Source organism: Panthera onca, chromosome A2, assembly GCF_046562875.1.
Source record: "Panthera onca isolate mPanOnc1 chromosome A2, mPanOnc1 haplotype 2, whole genome shotgun sequence".
Taxonomy (NCBI): Eukaryota; Metazoa; Chordata; class Mammalia; order Carnivora; family Felidae; genus Panthera; species Panthera onca.
The window spans coordinates 7314165-7339009 of NC_138340.1; the positions used below are offsets into that span (position 1 = coordinate 7314165).

The 24845-nt window shown below is 39.7% G+C and overlaps 1 long non-coding RNA gene across 21 annotated transcripts in view; it reads left to right on the forward strand.

The window, feature by feature from the left end:
• Positions 1–24845, forward strand: part of LOC132674323 (uncharacterized) — a 60346-nt gene that overhangs the window by 10354 nt on the left and 25147 nt on the right. For 4 of the 21 annotated variants that reach the window (XR_014136262.1, XR_014136250.1, XR_014136254.1 and 1 more), the window contains 4 exons: positions 118–1317; positions 1414–1588; positions 2324–2478; positions 5861–6695. This is a non-coding gene — a long non-coding RNA (uncharacterized LOC132674323). Of the gene's footprint in view, positions 1–117; positions 1328–1413; positions 1593–2323; positions 2479–5860; positions 6696–24845 lie in introns of all 21 variants that reach the window. The other 17 variants (XR_014136264.1, XR_014136255.1, XR_014136249.1 and 14 more) reach the window with 15 other exon arrangements.

The window sequence follows — 24845 nt, forward strand, 5'->3', positions numbered from 1 at the left end:
TCTCTCTGCCCCTCCCCTGCTCATGCTTGCTCTCTCTTTCTCTCTCTCACTTGATGTTACTGATACTGCTATAGGGCATACCATTTTTAGTGTGTTTCTCATATATCATCTACGCAGAGCCAACGTATGACGATTGATGACTGATAACATTTACTGATTAATGGTAAATACAAAACACGACTCCAGATTACCCGGTGTCCATGGGGATGGCTGTCTGTACTTGTATTCATAAGATACCCTAAAATGGTCTTGGTGTCAGAGAAAGGAATGTCGGGTAAATTATTCTGTCACCCTTACAGGATGGCAGCCATTGATTTGTCCTCTGGTAAGTCCTGTTGATACCCCTTGTTTTTAATAGACTCAGCTTTAGATCACCCTTGCACAATGGTCTGGGCCTGAGCAGTTATGCTGCTGGCCCTTTAAGGAGGAGTCAAAATGGGCCAACGACTGTGTTTTCTAAGTCGTCTTACTGATATGTGTACATTGGGAAGAGGTACTACATAACTTTTTTATTAATTATATTGCTTTGGGCAGAAAATGAGTCCCATTTCTCGGGGCTTAAATTTCCTTCCCTGTCAAATTGATTTACTCTTTTCCTCACGGGCAGCATGGATCACTATCCCCTTTTCAGTTCTAGGTGAGACAAGACCACGCTGGCATCCTATAGCAGTAGTCTGTGTTTGCGGGAGATTTCTTGAGAGTTTTGGGAATTTCACACTAGAATAGAAAGACTTCTAGACAGGTGAATGCGAGAATTATGGTCCTCTCTGGGTATACGTGGCTCCTTTGTTTTCTTCTATGTTTTCTTTCTGCCTTCCTGAGGAAAAGATAAAAGTAGGAAGGATGGTGGCTGACTGGCTGAGAGATTGTTCTTGGCTAGGCAAAAAGTATGTCCTTGTACAAAAGGACATATCTGTATTCACCAGATGGACACATTTCCTTCCAGGTGGACCGATCTCCAGAGCTTCTTAAAGTCACTCAAAGACTGAGTGTCTATTGAATTTCCCCACAGAGTAGAACCTTTCATATTGGTGGTACGGGAATACTCTGAAAATAATTTGAGCGTTTCAGTAAGTACTAACTAAACTTGACTCTCATGATGGTGACCTTTTTTATTTATTGTGTGCTCTCACAGATGATATGGAAGATGTAGGTGTGCTTTTCTCAAAGAATTGATCCATTCACGACCATTTATCAGGTGTCTACAGTGTGTTTGGGCATGTGCTGCATTAGAGGGAAATAAGAAAAGAGCTCCGAGTCCAGGTGTGGTGAGACAAGGTCATGTTTAAGAGTTTCCATTGAAGCCATGTGACTGGAGTGAGTATAGGTATTTAAAATATTTAGAACCATTGACCCTTGGAGCATGAGAGAATTTGAAACTCTGTATTACTGTTTCTCTCATCCTTGTTCCAGTGAACATTGATGATGTTCCTTGATTCAAGCCATTACATGTGTGATTATTTAGGATTCAGTGACCTTTGGTGATGTGCCTGTGGACTTCACCTTGGAGGAATGGACTTTTCTAGACCCCTCTTAGAGAACCTTACGCAGAGATGCAGTACTGGAGAACTCCAAGAACCTGAGTACGGTGGGTAAGGCTGCCATTATTCCTATAGCCTCCTGTTGAACAGATACAGATTATTTCCTCATTGTGTTGCAGGATGGGTGATGTCAGATCTGAACACAAGTGACACACAGTTGCTTCACTGATGTGTTCTAATCCAGTGTGGGTGCTGTCAAAATGTGGTCTTTGGACAGACGGCATCACCGTCTCTGTTAGAAATGGACATTCTCACATTCCACTGGCATCTGTTAGAGTGGTGGCAAGTGGGACCCAGTCATCTGTTTTTAACAAATAGTCCACGTGATTCTGATGCACACTAAAATTTGGGAACCACGGTTAATGGTTTCTCTATGAAAGTGAAAATCTCTTTGTTGCCCTTACTCTATTTCCTATCTCAATACAAGTGTTAGTGCATTGTAAATGTGTGTATAAGCCTGAATGTGGGTTTCCAGGCTCAGAGGTAACCAGTCTTTTCAGGGTACAGAGTATATTTGCATTTGTTTAATTAAAAAAAATTGTTTTAAGTTTATTTATTTAAGTAATCTTTACACCCAACGTGGGGCTCGGACCTATGATCCGGAACTCAAGAGTTAACACGTTCTTCCAACTGAGCCAGCCAGGCGCCCCTGTATTTGCATTTTTATCTCATTTGAAATAATTTTATTGCTGTCATGAGTAATAAAACACCTGATTCATAGGAAGGTTGGTTATCTCTTGCATGAGTCTCTCTTCCATTAAGATCTCTTTCTCCATGAATAGGTTATCAACTCTTTAAACACACTTTTATCTCATGGTTGGAACAAGAAGAGTTGAGGACAATGGAGAGAGGTATTCCTCAGGGTGAGTGTGAAGAACATCCCTCATCAATGAGAAGTTCAGTATGTTTGGAAATGTAACAAGAGGCTTCTTACAAGGTATGGTTGACATATGACATATTAGTTCCAGATACGACATAATGATCCAGTATTTGTATATATTTTGAAATGACTACCACACTAAGTTTAGTTAAAATCTATCACCATATATAGCTGCAAAGTTGTGGGGTTTTTTTTGTGATGAGAACTTTTTTTTTTTTTTTTTTTTTTAATTTTTTTTTTTCAACGTTTTTTATTTATTTTTGGGACAGAGAGAGACAGAGCATGAACGGGGGAGGGGCAGAGAGAGAGGGAGACACAGAATCTGAAACAGGCTCCAGGCTCCGAGCCATCAGCCCAGAGCCTGACGCGGGGCTCGAACTCACAGACCGCGAGATCGTGACCTGGCTGAAGTCGGACGCTTAACCGACTGCGCCACCCAGGCGCCCCTGATGAGAACTTTTAAGATTTACTCTTAGCAACTTTGAAATATAAAGTACAGAGGCACCGGGGTGGCTCAGTCAGTTAAGCATCTGACTCTTCATTTCGGCTTGGGTCAGGTCTCACAGTTTGTGGGTTCAAGCCCCGCATCAGACTCTGCACTGACGGCACAGAGCCCGCTTGGGATTCTCTCTCTCTCTACCTCTCCCCCACTCACTCTCTCAAAAGTAAGTAAACTTAAAAAAAAGAAATATAAAATACAGTATTATTAACTATCATCACCGTGCTGTATATTCCATTCCCATGACATTTTATAACTAGAAGTTTATACCTTTTGACCCATTCACCCATTTCACTCAACCCCCACCCCCTCCTCTGGCAACCACCAATCTGTTCTCTGGATGTTTGAACTTTGTTGTGGTTTTTTGTTTCGATTTTTTGATTCCACATACCAGTGAGATGGTATTTGTGTTTTTTTTACTTATTTCACTTATCATAATGCCTCAAAGACCATTCATGTTGTAAATGGCAAGGTTTCTTTCTTTTTATGAGTGAATAGTATTCCATTGTGTATATATACCACATTTTCCTTATTTCTTCATCTGTTAGTGAATACTTAAGTTGTCCCCATATCTTGGCTGTTGTAAATAATGCTGCAATGAACTTGAGGGTGCATGTATCTTTATCAGTTAGTGTTTTTGATTTATTTGGATAAATTCCCAGAAGTTGAATTGTTGGGTCATATGAGAATTTTTTTTTTTTTCCTTTAACGTTTATTTTTGAGAGAGAGAATACAAGCATGGGAGGGGCAGAGAGAGAGAGAGAAGGGGACAGAGGATCTGGAGTGGGCTCTACACTGGCAGTGGTGAACCCAACATGGGCTCGAAATCACAAACCACGAGATCATGACCTGAGTTGAAGTCAGCTGCTCAACCAACTGAGCCACCCAGTTGCCCCAATGACCATTCGATCGTTCGTTCGTTCTTTCTTTCTATCTATCTATCTATCAACATGTAGAATCATCACACAAGTCTGTTCACTTTATGAAAATCATGGTATACATTTAAGAGTTTTTGTAGTTTCCTTTATTATTTACTTTACATCCAAGTTAGTTAGCATATGGTGCAATAATGATTTCAGGAGTAGATTCCTTAATGCCCCTTACCCATTTAGCCCATGCTCCCTCCCTGTTTTTATATTATTTTTGCTTCCCTTCTCTTATGTTCATCTGTTTTGTATCTTAAAGTCCTCATATGAGTGAAGTCATATGATTTTTGTCTTTCTCTGACTAATTTCACTTAGCATAATACCCTCTAGTTCCATCCACGCAGTTACAAATGGAATGATAGTTCTATTTAAATTGTTCGAGGCCATATGGTATAAGTAGGTTTAAACCTGTCCTGAGTTGGTGGATGCTCCATAGCTCATTGAACCAGTATCTTCGTCCTGAGAATAGGTTAGTTCAGTTAAAGATTTGTGTCTTATTTCAGGAGGCAGTGATACAGGTGGGTTACCCAAGTTAGGCCTAAATGGTACAAACAGTTGGGTATTTAATAAGAAACATTTCTGTGGAAACAAAAGAAAATAAAAAAGGTTAATGGTTGGAGTAGATTGTAATCCCAGTTTTTGAGTCCTGAAGGTAGCCAGTCAAGATTTCTAGATGCCAGACTTGACGCACGTTCAGATGCACTGAGGGCAGGCAGTATATAAGCTGATGGATTTTACTTGTTTGCAATTTGAGGGTCTCTGGTGATCAGAGTGGCCCACATGGCAGCAGGTATGAAGATGGCCCAGCTGCTGTGGTCATTTCTCTTTTTTATCAGGTTATCTCACCTTAGCTGATATGGCTTTGTGCCAAGGGCAGTTTTATTTCTCAATGATTCCAAGTTATAAGGGTAGGGGAAAAAGTTGGAAATGTTCGTTTGGAGAGTTGTAGCCAGATCCTGGAGGAAACAAAAAGAATTTAGTATCCGGTCTAGTTTACAGATAGGAAACAAAGCCTTAAAGACAATTAACAACACTAGAATTTGATATCCACAGAGGTGTATTACTGAAATGCAATTTTTTCTCTATAAACAGTTACCCCCATTTGTATCAGATAATTAAAACAACACTAATTTATTTGTGAAATAAGTTTTGTCTCATTAAATTTGGCTTGGTTATTTAAGTGCAGCAAGAATACTGATTGACCATATAGGCTCCTTTAAGTCTACTTTGATGGAACTTTTGAGAGAGCGGGGGAGGGGCAGAGAGAGAGGGAGAGAGAACATCCCAAGCAGGCTCCACACTGTCAGCACAGAGCTCTTTGTAGGGCTCGAACCCACAAGCCGTGAGATCATGACCTGAGCTGAAATCAAGAGTCAGATGCTTAACCAACTGAGCTACCCAGGTACCCTGAGATTTAACTTTTAAAAGCCTCTTCGGGCTCAGAAGCCAAGGCAGGAACTTGCCATAGACTTGGCTTGCAATACCTATAGGTTTGGGTGAATTCCTCTCTTCGTGAGATCCCCCAACTATGGTGAAGTTCCTTTGCTTGCCAGAAAGTGATCTTCCTTACTCACCTGGAAGACTGCTGGGAGCCTTGTAGGCAAGGTACCAGGCCAGTTCTCCCAAGGGGCTTTTTTGTTTTGTTTAAAAAAGTTTTTTTAATATTTATTTTTAGAGAGAGACGGAGACAGAGCATGAGTGAGGGAGGGACAGAGAGAGTGAGGGAGACACAGAATCCGAAGCAGGCTCTAGGCCCTGAGCTGTCAGCACAGAGCCCAACACAGGGCTCAAATCATGGACCGTGAGGTCATGACCTGAGCCAAAGTCGGATGCTTAACTGACTTAACCACCCAGGTGCCCCTGCGAGGGGCTTTATTGGTTCCATAAAGTCCATCTTAATTCCTTAAAGCTGTCTGGTAATTGAATCTATGAGTATCATTCTCAAATATGACTTTCTACTTAAAGCCTTGGTGATAATAACCAGTGTTTCCAATTGTGTCCCATTATGTGCAAGTGGAATAGATTCTTAACGAACCTACGCAAATAAGTATATTGCCCTGAAAATAAAAGTGCTCACTGAGAGTTTCCAAATTCTGGACAAATCACTTATGGAGAAAAAAGGTAAATATTTCATCCTTGTTCACAAAGGTATGTATCTTACCAAGTTGCTGATAGGTTAAGAGAAAAAGGTTTTATTAAATCTGGAAAAATGAAAACATGAAGGAACTATAACTGTTTTACATAAAATGTCATAAAAATTATAATTACACTCACAGTTCATTCAATGCCTCATGATTTTACTGTTTGCCTTGAATCCACTTTTTCCATTAATTCTATAAATTTTTACCCAGTTCAGTTTTAGGATCTTAGAGTTATTAGAAATCTGTACTTGTCAAAAATTCCTTTTCATGAATCTCCTTGAAAATGACCACTTTTATAGACACTTGCAAAGCAGTGCAGTAAAACAGTAACTATGTATAAATGAAAGAAGACTTTAAACATTGCCATTTTTAAGGTCAGATGAAAGAGTTGATTAAATTTATCAGGAAATTTGGTTATTTCTGTGACACATTTTAAGATAATAACTAGAATTATAAGTGATAGCATACGTTTTTAAGCATACAGGTTTTTAAGAATTTCTTACAATTTCTTATATTAATAATGTATTTGTTATAACTTGTATTAATTACATTTACCCACAGTATAACCTAAGAAGGTTTATTATGTATTTGATATGGTTTCCCATGTAACTTAACATACCATTTAACCTAATTAGTTTAATCTCTCTCTTATAAGGAAACAGAACAAATCTTTTGGGGTGTTCCAGGAGCCCTCTGGAAAAATCCCAGGTGAGTTCAACATTAAGACTTCACTTAGAATTTGAATTTTGGAAAGTTTGTCAGAAATATCAAAAGGTTTTGGGATGCCTGGCTGGCTCAATTATTAGAGCATATGACTCTTGATTCAGGGTTGTGAGTTCCAGCCCTACATTGGGTGTAGAGATTAAAAATAAAATCTTAAAAACAAGGTTTTAAAACAGTTGGTCAAATAAGGTAATTCACTATGAAGCAATACTTAATTATCCATTTAACCAAAATGACAATAAAAGATTTTAGAGCCAAATATAGAAGGTTACTTACTTATGAGCAAAACTCAGCTCTTGAGAAGACTAGGTTTACTTAAGCAAAGGCCTGAGGACAGAGATAACATGAAGCACAATAAGTTATTTTGCAACATAGAATTATGCTTTTTCAAAAGGTAAATTTAAAACTAAAAGCACAAAAAACTTTGGTGATCTCAAGAGCACACCAGTAATCCATGAAAACCAAATTCTAACTTTGTAGCAGTGTACTTTTTAATATTAAAATTCTTTTTACAATTTTAATTAGATCCACTCTAATCTTAGCCAGTTTGACCACACGTAAAATTCTTTTCCCAAGATTCCTTTTTCACAAACCTTGTACAACTATCTTTTTTACATTCAGATTTTCTATTTTTTCAAAAATGTTTATTATTTTGAGAGAGAGAGAGGGGGACAGAGAGAGACACAGAATCCAAAGCGGGTTCCAGGCTCTGAGCTGTCAGCACAGAGCCTGATGTGGGGCTCGAACCCACCAACCACGAGATCATGACCTGAGCCAAAGTCAGATGCTCAACCAACTGAGCCATCCAGGTGCTCCCCTCTTTTTTCTTAAAACAAAATTATTTTCATTTCCCTTAACAAACATGCATTGTCATACCTAATACCTTTCATACACAAAGACATATTCTACCTTCCTTGCATACCTTGCTTTATTATTTCTAGTAATTTTAATTAGGTTTCTATGGGTTAATTCTAATTAATATACCTATAGAAACTTGAAGTAGTAAGCAGTTGTAAATTGTGGTATACCAGCATTCTTTAGATTGGTCAATTTATGAGTTAAGCTTATACTTCCTCAAAACACTTTGTAATAGCATAGTTTTTCAGTGTGGCACAGACAGGTTTACTAATAGCCCCAAATATCTTCTTTCTCTGTAATAAGAAACCAAAAGTAGGGGCGCCTGGGTGGCTCAGTCAGTTGAGCGTCCAACTTCAGCTTAGGTCATGATCTTGCAGTTCATGAGTTTGAACCCCAGGTCAGGGTCTGTGCTGACAGCTCAGAGCCTGGAGCCTGCTTCAGATTCTATGTCACCCTCTCTCTCTCTCGGCCCCTCTCCCACTGGTGTTTGCCCTCTCTCTCTCTCAAAAACAAAACATTAAAAAAAAAGAAAGAAAAACCAAAAGTAGATAAGCTGGTGTTCAGTAATTAATGTTTCAGTATTTTATCTTATTTGGAAATGATCTTGATGATCTAGATATTTAATGAATTTCCCATCACTTATTTTAACTTAAGCAGAAGTTTTTTGTTTTTTGTTTTAAATAAACTCTACCCCCACCTTAGGGCTTCAGCTCACAACCCCAAGATCAGGAGTCACATGCTCTTCCAATTGAGCCAACCAGGCACCCATAACTTAGCAAAACTCTTAAAGTTCAAGCTACCAAAGAGATTTGGAAAACTTTTTTTTTTTTAATATTTATTTTTGAGAGAGAGAGCACGAGCAAGGGAGGGACAAAGAGAGGGAGACAGAGGATCCGAAGCAGACTCTGTGCTGAGAGCACAGACCTTGATGTGGGGCTCGAACTCACAAACTGTGAGATCATGACCTGAGCCGAAGTGAGACACTTAACCAACTGAGCCACCCAGGTGCCCTGGGAAACTATTTTTAAATAGACATACCATAACACGTAATTATTACTGAAAAATTTGCCTGAACTTTTATTCCATTTACATCTATCTAAATCATTTGTTCCCAACAATTATGTTTAGATTCCCCACTTTAGAGATAGCATGAATTTATTTGACTATTAAACCCAGATGGAATATAAGTTGTTTATCTACATTATATTTAATGCTAATAACTCTGAAGACATGCCTGCTTTAAGCCAAATGTAAACTAGGTTTTATTTACTAGAATAACCCCATGTCATGTGAACTGAAATGACATATAGAAACTAAATATCTTGAGTTTTAGGAATACTTCATAAGCACTTAATTTTAATAGTTTTTTTTTTTTTTTTTTTGAATGTTTTCTTCTAGGAGTTTTAGTCCCTCTTGATTGATTGGTTTAGTGCTCCAAATAAAGTATAGTAGTGCAACGCCTGTAATTAGGCCCATAAAACATAATTCTCCAGGGGCACCTGGGTGGCTCAGTCAGTTGAGTGTTCGACTCTTGATTTCAGCTCAGGTCATGATCTCACAGTTCATGAGTCTTGAGCCCCGCATCAGGCTCTGGGCTGACAGTGTGGAGCCTGCTTGGGATTCTCTGTCTCCTTCTGTCTCTCAAATAAATAAGTAAACATTTTTAAAAAATCAGTCTGTCAGTCCTTGTCCAGACTCAGTTTTGAATAAGGCCTTTTCAGAGTTGGAACAGGTCAGGAGACAAAGAGTGAAGTGGTGACACAGAAACCATACGCCTGTTGTATTTTATTTCTGGTGGTGCCATTGGTTTCCTGTTACAAGGCTGTTTCACTCTTCTGTGTTAGGATACACACTCCTGGCATGACCCGCTGGTTCTGTTGTCACAGATGGAGGTGTACCATTCTCCTCACCTACAGGAATCCTTTCCTTGTGCCTTTAGCTCAGAGCTTCTCCTTGGGCAAGGACAGTAGCCTTGTAGTCCAGTTCACCCTCCTTAACTCTCTTTGGCCTTAAGGTGTGGAGGGAGAACCCTTATGCACAGTATTAGTCCATGAAGGCCCTTATGGTCTGGTAGTTTCTTTAAATCATATGGCCTTGAACACCTGTCCTGGGGAGATTGTTGGATTACTGCAACCTTTGGGCCAGAACCCGCTGGCAGGACAGTGGCAAAGCAGTATGCAAAATCACATAGCAGAGCAGCAGACCTCTGGCAAGTGGTACTTCACTCCCAGATGCTGTTACCCTCCTGAGTGAAGTGGTTAGTAAAGCAAGCTGAAGGTAAAGGATATTCCTCGGTTAATTGCAAGGGCAATACTGCAGTCCTGCTGGCTATGCCAGTTGTTTTGTGCTGGTCTCAGCCTTTCAATAACCAATATTCTAGTTGGATTGGCCCTTGGGGTTGCAAGGCACCCTTCAGCAATAACCATCAAGAAAGAAGACCTAGAAATTATACAGCTCACCTGAGGCCACACAGCAAGGTCTCAGGTAGAAGAGAGAAAATGCAATGGCCTGGCATTCTCCTTTTATCGGACTTGAGGGTGGGGGCCTGTGTACAGGCTTATTCTTTATTGGTGGATTTCAGACATAAGAGTAGGAATTTTGAAGTATGGAGAAATCAACCATGTTTCTAAAATAAAGGGGCTTCAGTTAGAAGAGGTGGCCTGGCTCTTCAATCATATAGCTGGTAATATGTTTACTCTGGTAACCATCTTTGCAGTGGATGCCTCTTTGAAATGGATGCCTTGGCCATCAAACCTTTTAATTTAATTTATTTTTAATGTTTATTTTTGAGAGAGAGACAGGGCACAAGCAGGGGAGGGGCAGAGAGAGAGACACACACAGAATCCAAAGCAAGCTCTAGGCTACGAGCTCTAAGCACAGAGCCCGATATGGGGCTTGAATTCATGAACTGTGAGATCATGACCTGAGTTGAAGTCGGCTGCTCAACCAATTGAGCCATCTAGGTGCCCCTTAAATAAGCTTTTTTTAAAAAACTAAAAAAAAAAAGAAGATACGAGGACAGCTCTGAGAGAGCATCAGTTGTACACACATTTGCATTATAGAGGTCCCAAAGGAAACACAGAGGTAGAAAGCTTATTTGGAGAAATTATGAATGAAAAGTTCCCTAACCTGGGGAATGAAACAGACATCAAGGTCTAGGAAGGACAGGGAGCCCCAAAAAAGATGAACCCAGCAACGCCCACACCAAGACATGTAATACTTACCGTGGCAAAAAGTAAGGATAAAGAGAATTTTTATTATTTTTTTTAACTTTTTTTTAACGTTTATTTATTTTTGAGACAGAGAGAGACAGAGCATGAACGGGGGAGGGTCAGAGAGAGGGAGACACAGAATCCGAAACAGGCTCCAGGTTCTGAGCTGTCAGCACAGAGCCCGACGCGGGGCTCGAACTCACGGACCGCGAGATCGTGACCTGAGCCGAAGTCAGCCGCTTAACTGACTGAGCCACCCAGGTGCCCCTAAAGAGAATTTTTAAAGAAAGAGATGAGAAAACCATTATATATGAGGGAAATCCCATGAGGCTATCAGCTGATTTTCAGCAGAAACTACAGGCCAGAAAGGAATGGCATAATACATTCAAGGTGCTGAAAGGAAAACCCCTACAACCAAGAATACTATACCCAGCAAGGTTATCATTCAGAATAGGAGAGAGTTTCCAACAAAAATAAAAGTTAAATGTACTTAGAAGAAATGTTAAAGGGAACTGAGTGGAAAGAAAATGACATAATGAGAAGTAAAAGGAAAAACTTTTAACAAGTAAAAGTAAACATACAATAAACATAATTGATTATCACTTGTAAAGCCAGTATAGAGGTTAAAACAAAATATCAATTATATCTATAAACATTAGCCAAAGGACTCAAAACAAAAGATGTTATATACATACATAAATATATACATATGTTTACATATGTATATGTACACATATACATCATATACATAAAATGAGGGAAGGGGGAGTAAAAATGTACTGCTTTTAGAATGTGTTTGGACTTAACTGATCATCAATATAGACCACTGTATACGTAGGACACTATATATTAATCTCATGGTAGTCACAAGGAAAAACTTATAGATACACAAAAAATAAGAAGGAATCCAGAGAGAGGGGAAGATGGTGGCGTAGGAGGATGCTGGGCTCACCGCGCGTCCTGCTGATCACTTAGATTCCACCTACACCTGCCTAAATAACCCAGAAAACCGCCAGAAGACTAGCAGAATGGAGTCTCCAGAGCCAAGTGCAGACGAGAGGCCCACGGAAGAGGGTAGGAAGGGCGGTGAGGCGGTGCGCGCTCCACAGACTGGTGGGAGGGAGCCGGGGCGGAGGAGTGGCTCACCGGCCAAGCAGAGCCCCCGAGTCTGGCTGGCAAAAGCGGAGGGGCCTGACGGACTGTGTTCCGACAGCAAGCGCGACTTAGCCTCTGGGAGGTCATAAGTTAACAGCTCTGCTCAGAAAGCCGGAAGGCTGGAGGACAAAGGGAGGGAGAGCTGCTGAGCCCCCGGATGACAGAGCTCAGTTTGGTGGGGAACAAAGTTCCAGTGCCATCTCCCCCGCCCATCTCCCAGCCAAAATCCCAAAGGGAACCAGTTCCTGCCAGGGAACTTGCTCACTCCGCGCAAACACCCAACTCTGTGCTTCTGCAGAGCCAAACCTCCGGCAGTGGATCTGACTCCCTCCCGCTGCCACAGGGCCCCTCCTGAAGTGGATCACCTAAGGAGAAGCGAGCTAAGCCTGCCCCTCCTGCCCCCGTGCACCTTGCTTACCCACCCCAGCTAATACGCCAGATCCCCAGCACCACAAGCCTGGCAGTGTGCAAGTAGCCCAGACGGGCCACGCCACCCCACAGTGAATCCCGCCCCTAGGAGAGGGGAAGAGAAGGCACACACCAGTCTGACTATGGCCCCAGCAGTGGGCTGGGGGCAGACATCAGGTCGGACTGCGGCCCCGCCCACCAACCAGTTATACACCACAGCACAGGGGAAGTGCCCTGCAGGTCCTCACCACTCCAGGGACTATCCAAAATGACCAAACGGAAGAATTCCCCTCAGAAGAATCTCCAGGAAATAACAACAGCTAATGAACTGATCAAAAAGGATTTAAATAATATAACAGAAAGTGAATTTAGAATACTAGTTATAAAATTAATCGCTGGGCTTGAAAACAGTATACAGGACAGCAGAGAATCTCTTGCTACAGAGATCAAGGGACTAAGGAACAGTCACGAGGAGCTGAAAAGTGCTTTAAACGAAATGCAAAACAAAATGGAAACGACAACAGCCCGGATTGAAGAGGCAGAGGAGAGAATAGGTGAACTAGAAGATAAAGTTATGGAAAAAGAGGAAGCTGAGAAAAAGAGATAAAAAAATCCAGGAGTATGAGGGGAAAATTAGAGAACTAAGTGATACACTAAAAAGAAATAATATACGCATAATTCGTATCCCAGAGGAGGAAGAGAGAGGGAAAGGTGCTGAAGGGGTACTTGAAGAAATTATAGCTGAGAACTTCCCTGAACTGGGGAAGGAAAAAGGCATTGAAATCCAAGAGGCACAGAGAACTCCCTTCAGACGTAACTTGAATCGATCTTCTGCACGACATATCATAGTGAAACTGGCAAAATACAAGGATAAAGAGAAAATTCTGAAAGCAGCAAGGGATAAACGTGCCCTCACATATAAAGGGAGACCTATAAGACTCGTGACTGATCTCTCTTTTGAAACTTGGCAGGCCAGAAAGGATTGGCACGATATCTTCAGTGTGCTAAACAGAAAAAATAATGCAGCCAAGAATCCTTTATCCAGCAAGTCTGTCATTTAGAATAGAAGGAGAGACAAAGGTCTTCCCAAACAAACAAAAACTGAAGGAATTCGTCACCACTAAACCAGCCCTATAAGAGATCCTAAGGGGGATCCTGTAAGACAAAGTACCAGAGACATCACTACAAGCATAAAACATACAGACATCACAATGACTCTAAACCCGTATCTTTCTATAATAACACTGAATGTAAGTGGATTAAATGTGCCAACCAAAAGACGTAGGGTATCAGAATGGATAAAAAACAAGACCCATCTATTTGCTGTCTACAAGAGACTCATTTTAGATCTGAGGACACCTTTAGATTGAGAGTGAGGGGATGGAGAACTATTTATCATGCTACTGGAAGCCAAAAGAAAGCTGGAGTAGCCATACTTATATCAGACAAACTAGACTTTAAATTAAAGGCTGTAACAAGAGATGAAGAAGGGCATTATATAATAATTACAGGGTCTATCCATCAGGAAGAGCTAACAATTATAAATGTCTATGCGCCAAATACCGGAGCCCTCAAATATATATAACAATTACTCATAAACATAAGCAACCTTATTGATAAGAATGTGGTCATTGCAGGGGACTTTACCACCCCACTTACAGAAATGGATAGATCATCTAGACACACGGTCAATAAAGAAACAAGGGCCCTGAATGATACATTGGATCAGATGGACTTGACAGATATATTTAGAACTCTGCATCCCAAAGCAACAGAATATACTTTCTTCTCGAGTGCACATGGAACATTCTCCAAGATAGATCATATACTGGGTCACAAAACAGCCCTTCATAAGTTTACAAGAATTGAAATTATACCATGCATACTTTCAGACCACAATGCTATGAAGCTTGAAATCAACCACAGGAAAAAGTCTGGAAAACCTCCAAAAGCATGGAGGTTAAAGAACACCCTACTAACGAATGAGTGGGTCAACCAGGCAATTAGAGAAGAAATTAAAAAATATATGGAAACAAACGAAAATGAAAATACAACAATCCAAACGCTTTGGGACGCAGCAAAGGCAGTCCTGAGAGGAAAATACATTGCAATCCAGGCCTATCTCAAGAAACAAGAAAAATCCCAAATACAAAATCTAACAGCACACCTAAAGGAAATAGAAGCAGAACAGCAAAGGCAGCCTAAACCCAGCAGAAGAAGAGAAATAATAAAGATCAGAGCAGAAATAAACAATATAGAATCTAAAAAAACTGTAGAACAGATCAACGAAACCAAGAGTTGGTTTTTTGAAAAAATAAACAAAATTGACAAACCTCTAGCCAGGCTTCTCAAAAAGAAAAGGGAGATGACCCAAATAAATAAAATCATGAATGAAAATGGAATGATTACAACCAATCCCTCAGAGATACAAACAATTATCAGGGAATACTATGAAAAATTATATGCCAACAAATTGGACAACCTGGAAGAAATGGACAAATTCCTAAACACCCACACTCTTCCAAAACTCAATCAGGAGGAAATAGAAAGCTTGAACAGACCCATAACCAGCGAAGAAATTGAATCGATTATCAAAAATCTCCCAACAAATAAGAGTCCAGGACCAGATGGCCTCCCAGGGGAGTTCTACCAGACGTTTAAAGCAGAGATAATACCTATCCTTCTCAAGCTATTCCAAGAAATAGAAAGGGAAGGAAAACTTCCAGACTCATTCTATGAAGCCAGTATTACTTTGATTCCTAAACCAGACAGAGACCCAGTAAAGAGGACTACAGGCTAATATCCCTGATGAATATGGATGCAAAAATTCTCAATAAGATACTAGCAAATCGAATTCAACAGCATATAAAAAGAATTATTCACCATGATCAAGTGGGATTCATTCCTGGGATGCAGGGCTGGTTCAACATTCACAAATCAATCAACGTGATACATCATATTAACAAAAAACAAAAGAGAAGAACCATATGATCCTGTCAATCGATGCAGAAAAGGCCTTTGACCAAATCCAGCACCCTTTCTTTTTTTTTTTTTTTTTTTTTTTTTTTTTTTCCAACGTTTTTTATTTATTTTGGGGACAGAGAGAGACAGAGCATGAACGGGGGAGGGGCAGAGAGAGAGGGAGACACAGAATCGGAAACAGGCTCCAGGCTCCGAGCCATCAGCCCAGAGCCTGACGCGGGGCTCGAACTCACAGACCGCGAGATCGTGACCTGGCTGAAGTCGGACGCTTAACCGACTGCGCCACCCAGGCGCCCCCAGCACCCTTTCTTAATAAAAACCCTTGAGAAAGTCGGGATAGAAGGAACATACTTAAAGATCCTAAAAGCCATTTATGAAAAGCCCACAGCTAACATCATCCTCAATGGGGAAAAACTGAGAGCTTTTTCCCTGAGATCAGGAACACGACAGGGATGCCCACTCTCACTGCTGTTGTTTAACATAGTGCTGGAAGTTCTAGCATCAGCGATCAGACAACAAAAGGAAATCAAAGGCATCAAAATTGGCAAAGATGAAGTCAAGCTTTCGCTTTTTGCAGATGACATGATATTATACATGGAAAATCCGATAGACTCCACCAAAAGTCTGCTAGAACTGATACATGAATTCAGCAAAGTTGCAGGATACAAAATCAATGTACAGAAATCAGTTGCATTCTTATACACTAACAATGAAGCAACAGAAAGACAAAGAAACTGATCCCATTCACAATTGCACCAAGAAGCATAAAATACCTAGGAATAAATCTAACCAGAGATGTAAAAGATCTGTATGCTGAAAACTATAGAAAGCTTATGAAGGTAATTGAAGAAGATATGAAGAAATGGAAAGACATTCCCTGCTCATGGATTGGAAGAATAAATACTGTCAAAATGTCAATGCTACCCAAAGCTATCTACACATTCAATGCAATCCCAATCAAAATTGCACCAGCATTCTTCTCGAAACTAGAACAAGCAATCCTAAAATTCATATGGAACCACAAAAGGCCCCGAATAGCCAAAGTAATTTTGAAGAAGAAGACCAAAGCAGGAGGCATCACAATCCCAGACTTTAGCCTCTACTACAAAGCTGTCATCATCAAGACAGCATGGTATTGGCACAAAAACAGACACATAGACCAATGGAATAGAATAGAAACCCCAGAACTAGACCCACAAACGTATGGCCAACTCATCTTTGACAAAGCAGGAAAGAACATCCAGTGGAAAAAAGACAGTCTCTTTAACAAATGGTGCTGGGAGAACTGGACAGCAACATGCAGAAGGTTGAAACTAGACCACTTTCTCACACCATTCACAAAAATAAACTCAAAATGGATAAAGGACCTGAATGTGAGACAGGAAACCATCAAAACCTTAGAGGAGAAAGCAGGAAAAGACCTCTCTGACCTCAGCCATAGCAATCTCTTACTCGACACATCCCCAAAGGCAAGGGAATTAAAAGCAAAAGTGAATTACTGGGACCTTATGAAGATAAAAAGCTTCTGCACAGCAAAGGAAACAACCAACAAAACTAAAAGGCAACCAACAGAATGGGAAAAGATATTTGCAAATGACATATCGGACAAAGGGCTAGTATCCAAAATCTATAAAGAGCTCACCAAACTCCACACCTGAAAAACAAATAACCCAGTGAAGAAATGGGCAGAAAACATGAATAGACACTTCTCTAAAGAAGACATCCGGATGGCCAACAGGCACATGAAAAGATGTTCAACGTCGCTCCCCATCAGGGAAATACAAATCAAAACCACACTCAGATATCACCTCACGCCAGTCAGAGTGGCCAAAATGAAGAAATCAGGAGACTATAGATGCTGGAGAGGATGTGGAGAAACGGGAACCCTCTTGCACTGTTGGTGGGAATGCAAATTGGTGCAGCCGCTCTGGAAAGCAGTGTGGAGGCTCCTCAGAAAATTAAAAATAGACCTACCCTATGACCCAGCAATAGCACTGCTAGGAATTTATCCAAGGGATACAGGAGTACTGATGCATAGGGGCACTTGTACCCCAATGTTTTTAGCAGCACTCTCAACAATAGCCAAATTATGGAAAGAGCCTAAATGTCCATCAACTGATGAATGGATAAAGAAATTGTGGTTTATATACACAATGGAATACTACGTGGCAATGAGAAAGAATGAAATATGGCCTTTTGTAGCAACGTGGATGGAACTGGAGAGTGTGATGCTAAGTGAAATAAGCCATACAGAGAAAGACAGATACCATATGGTTTCACTCTTATGTGGATCCTGAGAAACGTAACAGAAACCCATGGGGGAGGGGAAGGAAAAAAAAAAAAAGAGGTTAGAGTGGGAAAGAGCCAAAGCATAAGAGACTGTTAAAAACTGAGAACAAACTGAGGGTTGATGGGGGGTGGGAGGGAGGGGAGGGCGGGTGATGGGTATTGAGGAGGGCACCTTTTGGGATGAGCACTGGGTGTTGTATGGAAACCAATTTGACAGTAAATTTCATATATTAAATAAATAAATAAATAAATATTGTAAAAAAATAAATAAATAAAACTGCCACCCACCAAAAAAAAAAAAAAAAAAAAAAAAGAAGGAATCCAAACATAACACTAAGTAGAAAGATAGAAATCACAAGGGAAGAGAGTAAAAGAACTACAAAAACAATCAGAAAACAACAAAATGGGAGTAAGCACATAGCTACCAATAATTACTTTAAATGCAAATGATCTAAGTGCTCCAATCAGAAGACATAGTGTGACTGAACTGAATGGAATGGAATGGAATGAATGAATGAATAAGACCCATCTGTATATTTCATATAAGAGGCTTCAGACCTAGACATACATTCAGACTGAAAATGAAGTGGAAAAATATGTTCCAGAGGCTCCTGACTGGCTCAGTTAGTGGAGTGTGTGATTCTGGATCTTGGGGTCATGCCTTTGAGCCCCATGTTGCACATAGAGCTTACTTTGAATAAAAAATATGCTCCATGCAAATGTTAAGTAGAGAAACATGCTGGGGTAGCATTACAAAATAGACTTTAAAACAAGCACTATAATGAGACAAAGGAGGGCATTGCATAATGGCAAAGATACCAATTCAGCAAGAGGATGTAACAGTTGTAAATATCTATGCACCTGGTATAGGAGCACCTAAATATATAAATATTAACAGACGTAAACAAAGAAATTGACAGTGATATGATAGCAGTAGGGGACTTTGCCACCTCACATATCAATGGATAGATCATCCAGACAAAATTATTAAGGAAATGGTGGCTTTGAATAATACATTAGGCCAAATATATACAGAATAGTCCATCCAAAAACAGACTATACATTCTTTTCAAGTTCACATGGAACATTCTCCAAGATACATCACCTGTTAGGCCACAAAACAAGTTTCAGTAAGTTTCAGAAGATTGGAATCCTATCAAACATCTTTTCTGACCACAATGGTATAAAATTAGTAATTAATTACAAGAAAGCAACTGTACAAAAACACAAACGTGGTGGCTGACAATGCTACTAAGCAAGCATTGGGTCAATTAAGAAATGAAAGAAGAAAATTTAAAAGTACCCCAAGAAAATAAAAATGGAAACAATGCTTCAAAATCTTTGGGACATAGTAAGAGTAGTGCTAAGAGGTAAGTTTATAATGATACAGGCCTACCTCAAGAAATGAAAATTTCAAATAAATCTAATCACACATCTAAAGCAATTAGGAAAAGAAGAACACAAAGCCCAGAGCTGGTAGAAGGAAGGGAATAATAAGGACCAGAGCAGAAACAAATGAACAGGGACTAAAAAAATAGAAAATATCAATACAACCAAGAGCTGGTTCTTTGAAAAATTAAAAATGAAGAACCTTTAGCCAGACTCATCAAGAAAAAGGACTTAAAATCAGAAACTGAATGGGAGAAGTTAACAACTGGCCCCACAGAAATACAAAAGATCATTAAGAGACCAGAAATACTATATGCCAACAAATTTTATAACCTAGAAAACATGTATAGAATTCTGGAAACATATGTCTTCCAAGACTGAGTCAGGAAGAAATAGGAAATCTGAAGAGATTGACACTAACAGAATTGTATTGGTAATCAGAAAACTCCCAACAAACAAAAATCCAGGACCAGAATGCTTTACAAGGGAATTCTACCAAACATTTGAAGAGGAGTTCAGGGCGCTTGGGTGACTCAGTCAGTTGGGCAACTGACTTGGTTATCAGCTCAGGTCATGATCTCACAGTTGTGACATCAAGCCCTATGTCAGCCTCTACACTGAGCGGGAGCCTGCATGGGATTCTCGCGTCACATGCATATTCTTTAAATAAATAACCATTAAAAAAAATTTTTTTTAATGTTTCTCTCAAGAATGAATAAACAGAGTGCAAGCAGGGGAGGGGCAGAGAGAGAAGGAGACACAGAAACTGAAGCAGGTTCCATGCTCTGAGCTGTCAGCACAGAGCCTGACATGGGGCTTTGAACTCATGAACTGCGAAATCATGACCTGAGCTAATGTTGGATGCTTAACCGACTGAGCCACCCAGGCACCCCAATAAATAACCATTTTTTAAAAATAAAGAAGAGTTAATACCTATCCTTCCAAAACTTTTCCAAAAAGTAAGGAAAAAAGAAAAGTTCCAAATTCATTCTAAAAGGCCAGCATTAATGGGGCACCTGGGTGGCTCAGTTAAGCGTCTGACTTCAGTTCAGTTCATGATCTCACAGTTTGTGAGTTCGAGTCCCATGTCAGGCTCTGTGCTGACAGCTCAGAGCCTGGAGCCTGCTTCAGATTCTGCGTCTCTCTTTCTCCCTGAACCTCCCCCACTCACATTCTGTCTCTGTCTCTCAAGAATAAATAAACATTAAAAAAATAAATAAAAGGCCAGGATTGATGATGATGATGATGGCAGCAGCCAGCATTACCTGGATACGAAAGCCAAAGACACTAACAAAACAAACCCGTGAACCATAAGGCCATTATCCTTGATGAATATAGATGCAAAATCCTCATTATTAGCAAACAGAATTAAATAATACATTAAAGTATAATTTGCCAAGGTCAAGTGTGATTAAAAATTCCAGGTATGCAAGAATAAACAAAATTAAGGCTAAAAGCAATATGGCACAAAACACACATAGATCAATGGAACAGAATAGAGAACCCAGAAGTGGGCCCACAAACATATAGCCAACTAAACTTTGACAAAGCAGGAAAGAATATCCAATGGAATAAAGACTGTCTCTTCAGCAAATGGTGTTGGGAAAACTGAATAGCGACATGCAGAATGAACCTGGACCGCTTTCTTACACATACACAAAAATAAACTCAAAATGGATGAAAGACCTAAATGCAAATAGGAAGCTATCAAAATCTTGGAGTAGAAAGGAGGCAAAAACCTCTTTGGCCTTGGCTGCACCAACTTCCTACTCAAATGTCTCAGGAGGCAAGGGAGACAAAAGCAAAAATGAACCATTGGGACCTCATCAAGATAAAAAGCTTCTGCATGGCAAAGGAAACAATCAGCAAAACTAAAAGGCAATCAACAGAATGGGAGAAGATGTTTGTAAATGACATATCGATAAAGGATTAGTATCCAAAATCTATAAAGAATTTATCAATCTCAGCACCCAAAAAACAAATAATCTAGTGAAGAAATGTGCAAAAGGCATGAATCGACACTTTTCCAAAGAAGACATCCACATGGCTAACACATGTAAAGATGCTCAACATCACTCATCATCAGGGAAATACAAAGCAAAACCACAATGAGATACACCTCACACCTGTCAGAATGGCTAAAATGAATAACTCAGGCAACAACAGATGTTGGCAAGGATGCAGAGAAAGAGGATCTCTTTTGCACTGCTGGTGGGAATGCAAACTGGTGCAGCCACTCTGGAAAACCGTCTGGAGGTTCCTCAAAAAATTAAAAATAGAACTACCCTATGACCCAGCAATTGCACAACTAGGTATTTATCCATAGGATACAGGAGTGCTGATTCATAGGGGCACATGTACCCCAAGGTTTATAGAAGGAAGCACTGTCGACCATAGCCAAAGTATGGAAAGAGCCCAAATGTCCATCAACTGATGAATGGATAAAGATGTGAGATATAGATATAGATATATAGATATAGATATATCCCCACACACACATATACACAATGAAATATTACCCAGCAATCAAAAATAATGAAACCTTGCCATTTGCAACAACATGGAACTAGTGTGTATTATGCTAAGCAAAATTAAAGAAATACAAATATATGACTTCACTCATATGTGGAATTTAAGATACAAAACAGATGAATATAAGGGAAGGGAAGCAAAAATATAAAAACGGGGAGGGGGACAAAACATAAGAGATTCTTAAGTGCAGAGAACAAAGGGTTGCTGGAGGGGTTGGGGGTGTGGGGAAGGGATAAATGGGCAGGGGGCATTAAGGAGGACACTTGTTGGGATGAGCACACTAGGTGTTACATGTAGAGGATGAATCGCTGGATTCTCCTGAAATCATTATTGCACTATATGCTAAGTTTGATGTAAATTATAAATAAAATTTAAAAAATAAAAGCAATATGGTCATCTCAATAGATGCAAAAAGAAGTATCTGACAAAACTGAACATTTGCTCATGTTAAAAACTCAAAGTGGGTTTAGAGTAAACATAATGTAATAAAGGCTATATATATGAAAAACCCACAGGTAACATATTAAATGGTGAAAAACTGAAAGTTCTGAGATCAGGAATAAGACAAGGATATCGTCCTCACTGTTTCATCAACATAGTACTACCTGGAAGTCCTATCCACAGCAATCCGACAGGAAACATAAATAAAGGGCATTCAAGTTGTTAGAGAAGAGTAAAATTAACTATTTACAGATGATATACTATATATAGGAAACTGTAAAAGTTCCACCCAAACCTATTAGAATAAATGAGTTCATTCAAGTTTCAGGGTACAAAATTAGTATACAGAAATATGTTTGCATTTATATATGCTCATAATGAAGTAGCAGAAAAAGAAATGAAGTAAACCAATTCCATTTACAATTGAGTCAAAAGTATAAAATGCCAAAGGAGACATACAGATGGCCAAGACACACATGAAAAGATGCTCAACATCACTAATCATAAGGGAAATACAAATCAAAATTACAATGAGATATTACCTCATACCTGCCAGAATGGCTAAAAACAATACAAGAAACAACAGATGTTGGCAAGGATGCAGAGAAAGGGGAACCCTCTTGCATTGTTGGTGGGAATGCAAACTAGTGCAGCCACTCTGGAAAACAGCATGGAGAGTACTCAAAAAACTTAAAAATAGAATTACCCTACAATCCAGCAATTGGCATTACTAGGTATTTACTCAAAGAATAGAAAAATACTCATTCAAAGGTATTCATGCACCTCAGTGTTTATAGCAGCATTATCTACAGTAGCTAAATTAAAGCAACAGCCCAAATGTACACCGACTGATGAATGAATAAAGAAGACATGGTGTAGGGGTACCTGGCTGGCTTAGTAGTACAGCATGTGATTCTTGGTCTCAGGGTTGTGAGTTTGAGCCCCATGTTGGGTGTAGAGATTATGTTAAAATTTTTTTAACTTTTTTTTTTTTTTTTTGAGACAGACCGTGCAAGCAGAGGGGCATTGAGAGGGAGGGAGGGAAGGAGGGAGAGAGAGACAGTCAGTCAGTGCGAGCAGAGGGGCAGTGAGGGGGAGAGAGGGAGAATCCCAAGCAGGTTCTACACTGTCAGCACAGAGCCCAATGCAGGGCTCGAACTCCCAAACTGTGAGATCATGACCTGAGCTGAAACCAAGAGTCAGATGCTTAACTGACTAAGCCACCCAGGCACCCCAGTTTTTTAAACTTAAAAAAAAAAGATGTGATATATGTATATACAGTGGAATATTTCTCAGCCATTAAAAATGAAATCTGCAAAATAAGAGAAAGAGATCATTTAGTACCATATGATTTAACTCGTGAGATTTGAGAAATAAAACAAGCAAAGGGAAAAAAAAGAGAGGCAAATGAAGAAATAGACTCTTAACTATAGAGAACAAACTGATGGTTACCAGAGGAGGGGATGGGGTTGGAGGGATGGGTTTAAATAGGTAGTGGAGATTAGTATACTTGTGATGAGCACCAGGTGATATATGGAATTGTGGAATCACTATATTGAGCAATTGGAACTAATAAATCACTATGATAGCTGAAATTTTAATAAAAACTTGTTTTAAAGGTATAAAATACCTAGGAATAAGTTAAACCAAGAAGGATAAAGACCTATACTCTGAAAACTATAAGACATTGATGAAAGAAATTGAAGGTAAAGCAAAGAAATGGAAAGATCGACCATGCTCATGGCATGGAAGGACCCATATTGTTAAAATGTCCATACTACCCAGAGCAATCTACAGATTCATTGTAATCCCTATGAAAATACCAACAGTATTTTTTCACAGAATTGGAACAAATAATACTAAAATTTGTATGGAACCACAAAGATCCCATGAAGATTGTCAAAGCAACCTTGAGAAAGAACAGAGCTGGAGTATGACAATCCCAGGCTATAAGCTATCCTACAAAGCTGTACTCATCAAAACAGTATAATACTGGCAGAAAACGAGAAACATAGATCAAAGGAACAAAATTTAGAGGCCAGAAACAAACCCACACTTCAAAGGCCAATTAATGTACAATAAAGATAACAAGAATATACAGAGAGGAAAATACAGTCTCTTCAAAATGGTGTTTGGAAAACTGTACAGCTACATGCAAACGAATGAAATAACCATGTTCTTACACCATACACAAACATAAACTCAAAATGGATTAATGACCTAAATGTGAGACTTGAAACCATAAAACTCCTGAAAGAAAACAGAGGCAGTAATCTCTTGAACATAGGCCTTAGCAACTATTTTCTGGATATATCTCCCAGGCAAGAAAAACATTAAGTGAAAATGAATTATTGGGACTACATCTAACTAAAAATCTATCGGGGCGCCTGGGTGGCGCAGTCGGTTAAGCGTCCGACTTCAGCCAGGTCACGATCTCGCGGTCCGTGAGTTCGAGCCCCGCCTCAGGCTCTGGGCTGATGGCTCGGAGCCTGGAGCCTGTTTCCGATTCTGTGTCTCCCTCTCTCTCTGCCCCTCCCCCGTTCATGCTCTGTGTCTCTCTGTCCCAAAAATAAATAAAAAACGTTGAAAAAAAAATCTATCGCACAGTAAAGGAAACCATCAATAAAATGCAAGGACAATCTAGTGAATGGGAGAAGATAATTGCAAGTGACATTTCATACAGGGTTAATATTTAAAATGTATAAGGAACTCCTAAAACTCAACAACAACAAAAAATCTAATTTAAAAATGGGCAGAGTCCCTGAACAGACATTTTTCTAAAGACTTACAGATGGCCAACAGACACAAAAAAATGCTCAACATCAGTAATCATCAGGGAAATGCAGACCAAAACCACAATGAGATATCA